A 10,453-nucleotide genomic window follows, 5' to 3' on the forward strand; every position below is an offset into this window, starting at 1 on the left:
CTCGCTATGTACTTCAGGCTGGCCTTGAACTCACCATGTTGACTAGTCTGGCCTTGAATTTGCAGGGATCCTCCTGCCTCAGCCTCCTGAGTGCTGAGATTACAGGTGTGTACCACCATACCTGGCCTGTATTCTGTTTTAATACCATCAGATTGACTCTCATTTAAGTAGCTGCTTTGATTTTTTTTTTTTTCTGGTCCAAGGATTGAACTCAGGACCTTGTGCTTGCTAGGCAGGGGAGGTGCCACTGAGTTACATACCCAGTCCTCTAAGTAGCTGTCTTGATTTTTAGGATCAAATGGTTTCCTTTCTTTCTGGACAACAGAATGAAGATTTCGGGCTGGGCATGGTAATGCATAGAACCCACATTTTTTTGTCTTTTTGTTTACTTGTTTGTTTTCCAGTATTCTCCCAAGACCCTGGGATTGAACCCAGGGCCTTCACACTGAGCTATACACTTAGCCTTTTTTATTTTGAGACTGGGTTTTGCTAAATTGCCCAGGGTGGGCTCTAGATTGCAGATCCTCCTGCCTCAGCCACCCAAGGAATTACAGGTGTGCACCACCCTCCCTGGCTTGCAGAACCTCTGTGACCAAGATTTGGGCCCCCAAGTGTGAATGCGTGCTCCATACTCTCGGCACAGCGAGCACACACACAGTGCCCCTTTCCTCTGAATCCCTTCCTACCACTCCCACACCCCCGCCCCGGCCAGGCCTCTGCACAGCTCTGCTGTAGGATGGTGACCAGGGCGTCATCGCAGCAGGCGTCAGTCCTGAAGCAGAGCAGGCAGGGCGCCTTGTGCTTGGCTTGCTGTGCCACTGCGGCCGGTCAAAGGGAAAGCTTCTGACAGAGCAGACTAACGGGCGTGAGACGCGGGAGCCTCCTGCGGCCCCTGCGACATCACACAAGCCGTGCGAACAGCCGTGCTCTGGTCCTAAAATAGGAAACTTCGCCCCAGCGCCCCTCACAGTCTAACTCCAAACTGCTGAGATCCCACAGAAAACGAGCAGAATCGGCTTGCCCACACGGCGGGGAAACGAACCCGTTGTGAAATCATTATGAAGAGCATTCCAATGTAACAGTCTTTCATTCAGGGTCCTCTTTGTTGGATATTTATGAATTACCCAACCCAGAAAGCAATGAGCCTTTAATGCAGCGGCCTCCCAACCCGGGGAAGCGTTTGCTTCCCCCCCGTCACGGGGGGCTGACGTGGCTGTCAGTCCTTCCTCACTCATTCCTAAAGGTTCACAACAGAGTGTGACCTCACCACGGCAGACTCAGGCTCTGAGAGAGAGGAGCATAGTGAGAAAAAGAATATGAAATCTCAAATAAAAACACGAGGGCCCCGGAAAGGAACCTGAAGCTTCATTGGCTTTACGCTAATTGGCTGTGCCTCCAGCATTTGGGAAAGCAAAAGGATAGTACAGTCTATTAGCTGCACAAAACGGTGTTAGTGTGAGATCAACACACGCAGATGTGTGTGGGTGGAGTTCAGGAGCTGATGCCAGGCCGTATCCGTCCCTTTGGGTCCCTTTGGGAGATTCCTTATTGACTCTCTGGTCTCCTTAGCGCGCGCGCGTGTGTGTGTGTGTGTGTGTGTGTGTGTGTGTGTGTGTGTTTTGAGACAGGCTCTCACTGTGTAGCCCAGGCTGGCTTCAAACTCATGGTGACCCTCCTGCCTCAGCCTCCCACGTGCTGGGATGACAGGTGTGCACCACCACGCCTGGCACTTTTTTTTTTTTAAATTTTGAGACAGGATCTTGCTGAGTCACCCAGGCTCAAACTTGTGCACCACCTGCCTCAGCCTCCCAGAGTTCTGGGAGTACGAGTGTGCGCTGCCACCTCCGCTGCAACTCTATTTCTGTGTGTCCACATGTGCACTGCGGAGTTGCTTGAGCCGCATAATCCCACCGTGCTTAGTCTCCAGTGGACATCTGTTTAACACTCAGTGCGTCTGCCAACCAACTTGGCCCCGCGTGAACCCAGCCTCCTGTGTGAATATTCTGGTTTTCCTACAGGAGGTTTGCCTGCCCCTTCCTGTGTTGGAATCTGTTTTCCATGAACTACAGCATGTTGCTGTCCTAACCCAGTCTGTGGTCATTGTGTGGTTCCTGACGTAAATATCCATGTCTTACTCTTGTCTTTTCATAACATAGCAAAAGCTGGTGTGGTGGCAAATGCATGTAATCCCAGCGCTCGGGAGGCTGAGGCAGGAGGCTCACCATGAGTTCAAGGCCAGCGAAGGCTACATAGTGAGTTCAAGGCCAGCCTGAACTACATAGTGAGACCCTGTCTCAAACAAAAAAAACAAAAAGAAAAAGAAACCAATACTAAATTATAAGCTTTTTTTCTTTCTTTTGTCTTCCTCCCTTCCTTCTTTCTTTCTTTTGTGGTACTGGGAATTTAACCCAGGGGCACTCTACCACTGAGCTATATCCCCAGCCCTTTTTATTTTTATTTTGTGATAGGGTTTTGCTAAATTCCCCAGGCTACGCTCAAACTTTCGATACTCCTGCCTCAGCTTCCCCAGTGCTGGGATCGCAGGTGTGCACCACCCTGTCCAGCTGGACCAACTTCTATCGTAAATGTTTCATCTTGCTTCTTCTGGTTGTGGGATAACTTGGTCTAGGGAACTAGCCCCATGGCACCCGGCTGCAAGATTGGTCTGCCCAGCCTCAACATGGCCTGGCTGGTGTAGGGACTGAGTCTCAGGAGGCTCGACTCTGGGCATCTTGTGCCCAAACCCCCTCTGGTCACCTGGTTCAAAGCAGCTGGGCCAGGACCCTTCCTGTGACACATGACGGTGTCCAGCATGGCCATGGCGGGAGCCAGTCTCTGCACTTTCATCTCAAGGTGACTGAGATCCGGGCTGTGATTAAAGACATCCCGGAGGGCAGGACGAAGGTGGGCCTCGCCCTCAAACCAGAAACCACAGGTGAGTGTTCGCCCCTTGGGCCAATCAGGTGGACAGGGCCCAGGCCTTGCCCGCTGGCCCGGGCTGGGAGAACAGTGATTCCTGGGAGATCCCAGGGAGATCCCAGAGCCCGGGGCCCAGCTCTAAGGCAGAGGCCCTGACGGCCGGTCCTATGTGATTGTGTGGCGCTGCCAAAAGGAAGGATCCCGACCTGTGACCCGCGGACTAGGAAATGTTTGCTTAGAAATGTTTTCTTGATCCAGGAAACCACAAGGAACCCAGTATTCTGTTCGTGAAACAGCTCTGTGCTGGAAAACAAGGTTATGGAGGACCGGATTCCATCACACTGAGAAGGCTGCTTCTCCGAGCCTTTATTCCTTCAGGGGCGAAGTGTGTGGTGCAGAAAGTGCTGAGACGTGAGGGTGAGTGATGCAGCCTACAGCTTAGTGTGAACACCCTGTTTTTACTGGGAGAACTGAGTCTTAGAAAGAGTGAGAACACGGCTGTGGTGAGGGGATAGAAAATATCTTTTAACACCCAAGGAGGGCATATTAGCTACTATAAAATTGTTTTCCCCATATTTTAAAAAAGAATGTTCTACAAATGTTGGCAGGGGTGTGGGGAGAAAGGAACCCTTCACTGTTGGTGGGAGTGCAGACTGGTGCAACCACTGTGGAGATTCCTCAAAGAACTAGGGCTAGAGGTGCCATTTGACCCAGCTATTCCCCTGCTGGGTATGTTCCCGAAAGAATTAAAGGAATCATACCACAGAGATATATGTGCACCCATGTTTATAGCAGCACAGTTTGTAATAGCTAAAGCTTGGAAACAGCCCAAGTGCCCATTGATGAATGGATAAAGAAGATGTGGGATTTTTTTATACAATGGAGTACTACTCTGCCATAAAGAAGGATGAGCTTCAGACATTTCTAGCTAAACGGATGGACCTTGAGACCACATTCTCAAGTGAAATAAATCAGACGCCCATCACAGCATCATTTTTCTGGTGTGAGAAACCGAAGGTGGAAATGAGGACTGAGATGTATAATGGATGTTGGGAAATGGGAAGAAAGTGTTCACATGGGAAGGGGAACAGGGGAGGAGGGAGGGAGAGAGGAAGGGAGGGACAAGAAAAAAGTGAAAATAGAAGGAAAAATGGAAACACAGCTTTTGTATATGGGGGGGACTTGAGGGGGAAAAGGGATAAAATAAAATGTTTAAATAAATAAATAAATAAACAGAACGTTCTGTGCCAGGGATTTGGCTCAGTGGCACTGCGCCTGCTTGGCATGCGCGAAGTCCTGAATTCAATTCCTGGTGCTGGAGTGGGGGCGGGGTGTTTTGTTGTTTCCCGGAAGTTCTCCAAAAGCAAAGGTAAGCCTTCTGGTTTTCCTACTTCATGTCTTTTGTAATTGGTGATTTGTTTTTTGTCGTTTTGTTTTTTTGAGGCAAGGTCTGGCTATGTATTCCAGGGTGGCTTTTAACTGTGTAGCCCAGGCTGGCCTCAAACTCGAAGCCATTCTCCTGCCTCAGCCTCCTGGGTGCTGGGATTACAGGTGTGAGCCACCACGTCCATTTTTGATTTGTTTATAAATTTGATAATGAGTAGAGTGGAACTAAAACATATAAGCTCAGGTGGGGTGGCAAAGCATAATTTTGCATATGAAGGATTTATTTTCCTCTTTACCTCTTCATTAAAAACTATAAAAATAGGCCAGGGATTTAGCTCAGTGGTTCCTGTGCCTTCCTCGAAAGCGCAAGGTCCCAAGTTGGATCCCCGGTACCAAAAAGAAAAAAGAACTATAAAAATGAAAAAAGTGTCCTATTTGAGGACAATGAAATATCCACACGAGGGCACTATAACCTACAAAATAAGAGATTGTCAATCTAAAGACCAAGATCTTTGTAAATTCTAATTAGGGTACTTACTATTGATAAAACATGCTTAAAAGAAGGCGTTTGGTATGCAAACAGTGCTCCTCAATGCAGTTCTCAAAATGTCCTATTTTTCTGTAGGCGAGTCTACAGGAGGATTCAAGACCTAGTTTTTTTTTTGGTACCAGGGATTGAACTCAGGACCTTGCATTTACGAAGCAGGCGCTGGAACCACTGAGCTAAGTCCCAGGCCCCAAAACAAAAATTCTTAAAGAAACAAGTGGGGATGTAGCTCAATGCAAAAGCGCTGTGTTCAACACCCAGTAGAATACATAAATAAATGAATAGATGAGGTGGATGCTATCATGAAACTTATCTTCTGGTGGGGGAGACAGGCTTTAAATATATGTTGATATAATTACTTAATTAAAACTATAAATAGTATAAAAGAAAACTCTTAGTAAAATGAAAAGCCTATAAATGATTAAAGGAACTTAATCCAGCCTAGTAAATAAAGGGAGCTTCACTGAAAAGAGATATTAAGTCAAACTCTGAAGAATGAATAGAAAAATAACTAGGGAAAAGAACAAAAAGCATTACCATCAGTGCAAGGTATATGCAAAGGGCCTGAGGTGTTATGTTTCAGTACTGAGAGCATGAAAAGTCTACCCTATCTTGATTTTCACATGTCAAATTTTACTTCAGGATATTATATTGCCAATTCATTAATTTCTGCATTTGTATGCCAGATTCAATTTACAGATAAACTGTATTATAAAAGTTTGATAAAAAATTATGTTTAGAATGAAAAATGTTTTCATGACAATAGTAGTACAAAAAATAGTTCCATGAACTGAGGGCCTCTGCACTGAGCTACATTACCACCCCCTTTTAAATTTTTTATTTTGAAGCTGGGCATGGTGGCCCACATGTGAAATCCCAGCTTTTGGGAGGCTGAGGCAGGAGTGACTGCCATGAGTGGAGGCCAGAGTGGGCTACACAGTGACACCCTGTCTCAAAACAAAACAAAAAACTTTTACATTTTGACACAGGATCTCACTAAGTTGCCCAGGCTGGACTCCGCCTCCCACCAGGCCCTGCTCTCTTTTTTAATTTAATTTTATTTTTGTTCTTTTGAGACAGGGTCTCACTATGTAGTCCAGGCTGGCCTTGAACTCACTTTGTAGCTCAGACTGGACTCAAACTCTTACAGTCCTCCTGCCTCAGCCTCCCAAGTGCTGGGATCACAGGCATTCGCCACTATGCCCAGCTCCCTTTTTAATTTTTAAATTTTTATTTTTTTGGTACTGGTCCTTTTTTTATTTTTGAGACAGAATATCACTAAATTGCCCAGGATGGCTTTGACCTTTGGATCCTCCTGCCTCAGCCTCCTGAGTAGCTGGAATTACAGGCCGGAGCTATCACACCCAGGTATGCTGCTCTTCTTTATCCTTGTTATCCCTTTAAAAAATTTGTTAGCTGAGAGTGTGGCTAATAAATCAAGAAATAAAAACATCAGGTTGTGTGTGTGGGGTTACAAGGGAGGCCCAGGATGTTTATCCATGAGTAATCAACACACCTCATTTTAGTTCATAAAAAGGGAGACAAAGTAAAGAGAAGTTACTAAACCCTGAGAAAAATTACCATTTATTTGTGTTTGAAGTTCACCAGGTGCTGGCTGGGTATTTCTAATTACCAAACATTCAGGGACAATTATCCATTCTCTTTCTCAAAACACTGTTCTCTACGTATGTGTTTATTCCTAAATGCCTCTGGACAAAGCTCCACTTCTTTCCAGTTAGACTGTTAAAGGCCTCAAAGGCGGTCTGGTGCTGTGACTCCAAGTGACTGGGATGCAGGTGGCATACGGGAGTCCTGCAGGCAGGAGAGGAGTCTGCTGCCCAGCATGCTGGCCCAGGCTCTGAGTCCGGTTACCAGAGAAGGAGGTGAGAGGATGACATGAGCTGGTGAGTTCAAGACCAGCCTGGGCAACAAACCACTCACTTTTTAAAAGCAAAACATTTATTGGTACATTTTAGGCGTACATAACGTTAACACTCATGGTAGGGAATCTGCACCCGTGTGATACAGCCCTCCCCTCCCCTGCGTACAAAAGCTTTGTTTCCGTTTTTTCCTTCAATGTTCACTTTTTTTGTCCCTTCCTTCCTTTCTCCCTCCCTCCTCCCTTGTTCCCCTTCCCATTTGAACATTTTCGTCCCATTTCCCAACATCCATTATACGTTTCATTCCTTATCTCTACTTTCAGTTTCTCAAGTCAGAGAAACAATGCAGTATTTACACATGGATGTCTGATTTATTTCACTTGAGAATGTGGTCTCAAGGTCCATCCGTTTAGCTAGAAATGTCTGAAGCTCATCCTTCTTTATGGCAGAGTAGTACTCCATTGTATAAAAATGCCCCATATCTTCTTTATCCATTCATCAATGGGCACTTAGGCTGTTTCCAAGATTTAGCTATTACGCTGTGGGCAATGTACCATTCACATGTATACGAGATGGATACTGGGGTTTGCCAGAAAAGGACACAAGATTGCAAGCCAGATACAGTTAGCTTCCTATTGCCTTAACAAATTACCACAAATCTAGTGGCTTTGCCTAAATTTATTTCTCTAGGTCCAAGCTGACAGGAGTCTCACTGGGCTGAAGTCAATGAGTTGGCTCTAGGCACGAGTCCATTTCCTGGCTTTTTCTGACTTCAGGAAGCTAGCACATTCCTTGGCCCCTGGGGCTCTTCCTTCTCCATCTCAGCCAGCCCCAACTGGCCGAGGCCCTTGCTGCCCGCTTTATTCCCCCCTGCTTCCCACAGCCCTTGTAAGAACTCTTACGGATACATTTGACCCACTCTGGTAATCCAGGACACGATTCCACCTCAAAGTCCACTCTGGATAACTTAGTTCTCTCTGCAACCGTACTTTCTCTTGGTCATCTTAATCTATCTCATTCACAAGGTGTAGACCATGGGAGCGAACTATCTGTGTCAGCAGCGGGCTGTCTGTGTCACTGAAAGCTGTCACTGCTTTAGGGTCTTTGGGGTGTGGGGGGAGGGTTCTTTTTTATGTTGTTAATTCTAGCTTTCTTTTATTGGTACATTTTAGATATACATATTGATCACATTCATCATAGGAAATTTGTACTTGTACAGATATATCTTGCTTCTTTTCTTCCCATTTCCCTCCCTTCCCGTCAACTTTTCTTCCTCTAGGGGAGAGGGTTCTTTATTCTGCTTCCGAAGAGTTAAAGAATCCAAAAGAAGCTTGGATTCCTGCCTTGAAGGTTCATTCCTTCCTTATCATTCAAGCATTGGTTAGAAAAACTAAGAAACGCCAAGAAGCTTATCTTTATACCTACTTTAGAGAGTGGGGTTTTTCCGCTTTGAGTTTTTTGGTTTTTGGTTTGAAACAAGGTCTCTGCTATGTAGTCCAGGGTGACCTTGAACTCTCAGCAATGCTCCTGCCTCAGCCTCCAGGCCCAGCTTGAGTTTTAGTTCGTTGTTTTGAATTTTGTTCTCCCCAGCACCAAACAAGACTATTTTTAGGCTAAAAGCCGTCTTTCTGAGGGTCTACTCCAACTTGGCGGCTTAGTACGTCCACACAGGAGCTAGTTTACAATAAGCGGGCACTTTACACGACCAGAAATGTCTCCCACCACGACAAGGTCTGAGGAGGTTTTGGAACCTGAGTAAGGAACCTAACCCACCCTACCTATAGGACAGGTTTGCAAGTTTGCTGACTTCCCTCATGGAAGACTTCAGGATATGTAAGGCGCCTGGGAAAGAGTTTATAAGCAGAAATTTAAAGGTGCACACTTAAAAAAAAAAAATAGATCGCGAGCCTTCAAGAGCACAGCGCACTGATTTCCCGGCCTAGGAAACATTTAAGCTTCTCTCTCTCTCTCGTGGAGGTGGAAACACCAGGAAAGGCGGCTGCCTCCCAGAAGGGTCCCGGCCCATTTCACAGGCGTGGGCTATTTATTATCATTTGGTACCGGGGATCAAACTCGGGATCTTGCGCTCGCAAGGCGGGCGGCGGAATCACTGAGCTAAATCCCCGGGCCTATTTATTATTTTATTTTAAAGAGAGGTAATTGAACATTCTTTGGATCCTCTCAACCCGTTCCTTTATCTTAGGATCAGGATCCTGCTCTTTATTTTCCCAATGAAGTCAATTTATGGACTTACAGTATTGTCGAGGGATCTGGGGGGGTTGTTGGGTCTGGAAGGAAAGCTGATGCGGAGCGCCTGGAGTCGCAGTCTTATAAAAGCACACTTCTTAGTTGTGATTTTGTCTCTTTTCCACCCATCTTTTTATTTCTTCTATCCCAGGTCACCCGGAAGTGTAAAGCCATGATTTCTAGTTGATGAAACACTCCTCCTTGATTTGTTTGCTGGTCGTCAGAAGCCGCACCCCGCTCCGCGCGGGGATGGCCACAGCTCCCAGCGGCAAGTAAGCGCTAAGGCCCAAGGAGGCGCGGTGCAGCCTAGGACGTCCCTGAAGCCCCGGACTGCTGGGACTGCGGCCCCGGAGCCCACCGGGCTGCAAGACCGCAGTTGGCCCAGTTTGTAACCAACCAGGCTTTCGGCGCAAGCGCGGCGGGCAGCTTCCGATCTCCAGCCCCGCCCCCGAGCGCACCTCAGGCCCCCGCCCCCACTGTAGGCCCCGCCCTAGTCCGCTCCCGCCCCGCCCCGTTCCATTTAATTGTTCGGTTGTCCGCGCTGCAGCCCGACCCGGCGGCCAGCAGGGGGCAGCATTCGAGCCTGCTTTTCCCCTCAGGCCTCTCCGGAGCGGGTAGGGAGGGCGGACGCGAGGCCGCGGTTCCGTCCGCCGCTGCGCTTCTTCCGGTCGAGGCTCGCTGGGGAGACCGCGGCTGCCGCTGCGGTGCGCCCTGACGTACGTCGGCGTCCCCGCCTCCTGCGTCCGTCACCAGTGACGAGCCGGCTACGTCAGTCCCGGCCCCGCGGTAAGTGGTTCTGCCCGCCCTCGCGGCCGCCCTCAGCCTCTGGCGCTCGCACCGGTCGGGAGGAGCTACGTGGGCATCGGCGACGGCGGGGAGGGGGCGGGGCGCCGCGGCTCGGCGAGTGGGTGCAGTCAGTCGCGGGGCGCCGTCGCTGCTTGGCCACTTCCGCTGTGCGGACGCGAGGTCCGGCGGGGCGTGGGGCCGGGTGGGCGTGGCGACAGCCCGTCCCTCCTCTGCCGCCGGATCTCGCGGTGCGGACCAGGCCGGGGCGCAGCGCTCCACGTCTCTGTTTTTCCTCTCCTTGATGCCAGAGGTTCTCCTGCCCTCGGTTTCCTCTTTATAAGCAGCCCGTTTTCCTTTGTCACTCACACTCGTCTTTAATCTCTGAACTTAGATTTAAACACCGTGTTTGGGCCGATAAATGCTGATTATTAAAACTCTTGTTCTAAGCCCAGCTCTTTAAAGTGACTTTGATCCCGCATGAGCAGTGGTTAGTGCGTCGCTGGTTCCGTGTTGAGAGTCACAGCGTCGTGAGTCTGGATACAGGGGTGTCACAGGCGCCCCGGGGTCACCCTTGTGAGCGTGACGTCATGACGGCGATCCTTTGTGTATCTTTGTAAGAATATGAGAATACATTTTTATCGGATGTGTAAACACAGAAGAGCTTTTTAGTCGTTTTGCTTTTGCATTG

At 48.3% G+C, this 10,453-nt stretch overlaps 2 protein-coding genes across 15 annotated transcripts in view; one reads left to right on the top strand and one right to left on the bottom strand.

Annotated features, from left to right (window-relative positions):
- Cul2 (cullin 2) overlaps positions 1-9,401 on the bottom strand; it is a 102,684-nt gene extending 93,283 nt beyond the window's left edge. The window contains exon 1 of the mRNA XM_013078534.3: positions 8,987-9,401. The gene's annotated coding sequence lies outside the window, so the exon portion shown is untranslated. The remainder of the gene's footprint in view (positions 1-8,986) is intronic.
- Positions 9,402-9,484: 83 nt separating this feature from the next.
- Positions 9,485-10,453, top strand: part of Crem (cAMP responsive element modulator) — a 102,271-nt gene continuing 101,302 nt past the window's right edge. For 5 of the 14 annotated variants that reach the window (XR_002388396.2, XM_004861850.4, XM_021241948.2 and 2 more), the window contains exon 1: positions 9,488-9,765. The gene's annotated coding sequence lies outside the window, so the exon portion shown is untranslated. Of the gene's footprint in view, positions 9,766-10,453 lie in introns of all 14 variants that reach the window. The other 9 variants (XM_004861847.3, XM_021241947.2, XM_087206958.1 and 6 more) reach the window with 7 other exon arrangements.

This window comes from Heterocephalus glaber, unplaced genomic scaffold (assembly GCF_053883595.1).
Source record: "Heterocephalus glaber isolate CG9 unplaced genomic scaffold, H.glaber_assembly_v1.0 deba00000738, whole genome shotgun sequence".
Taxonomy (NCBI): Eukaryota; Metazoa; Chordata; class Mammalia; order Rodentia; family Bathyergidae; genus Heterocephalus; species Heterocephalus glaber.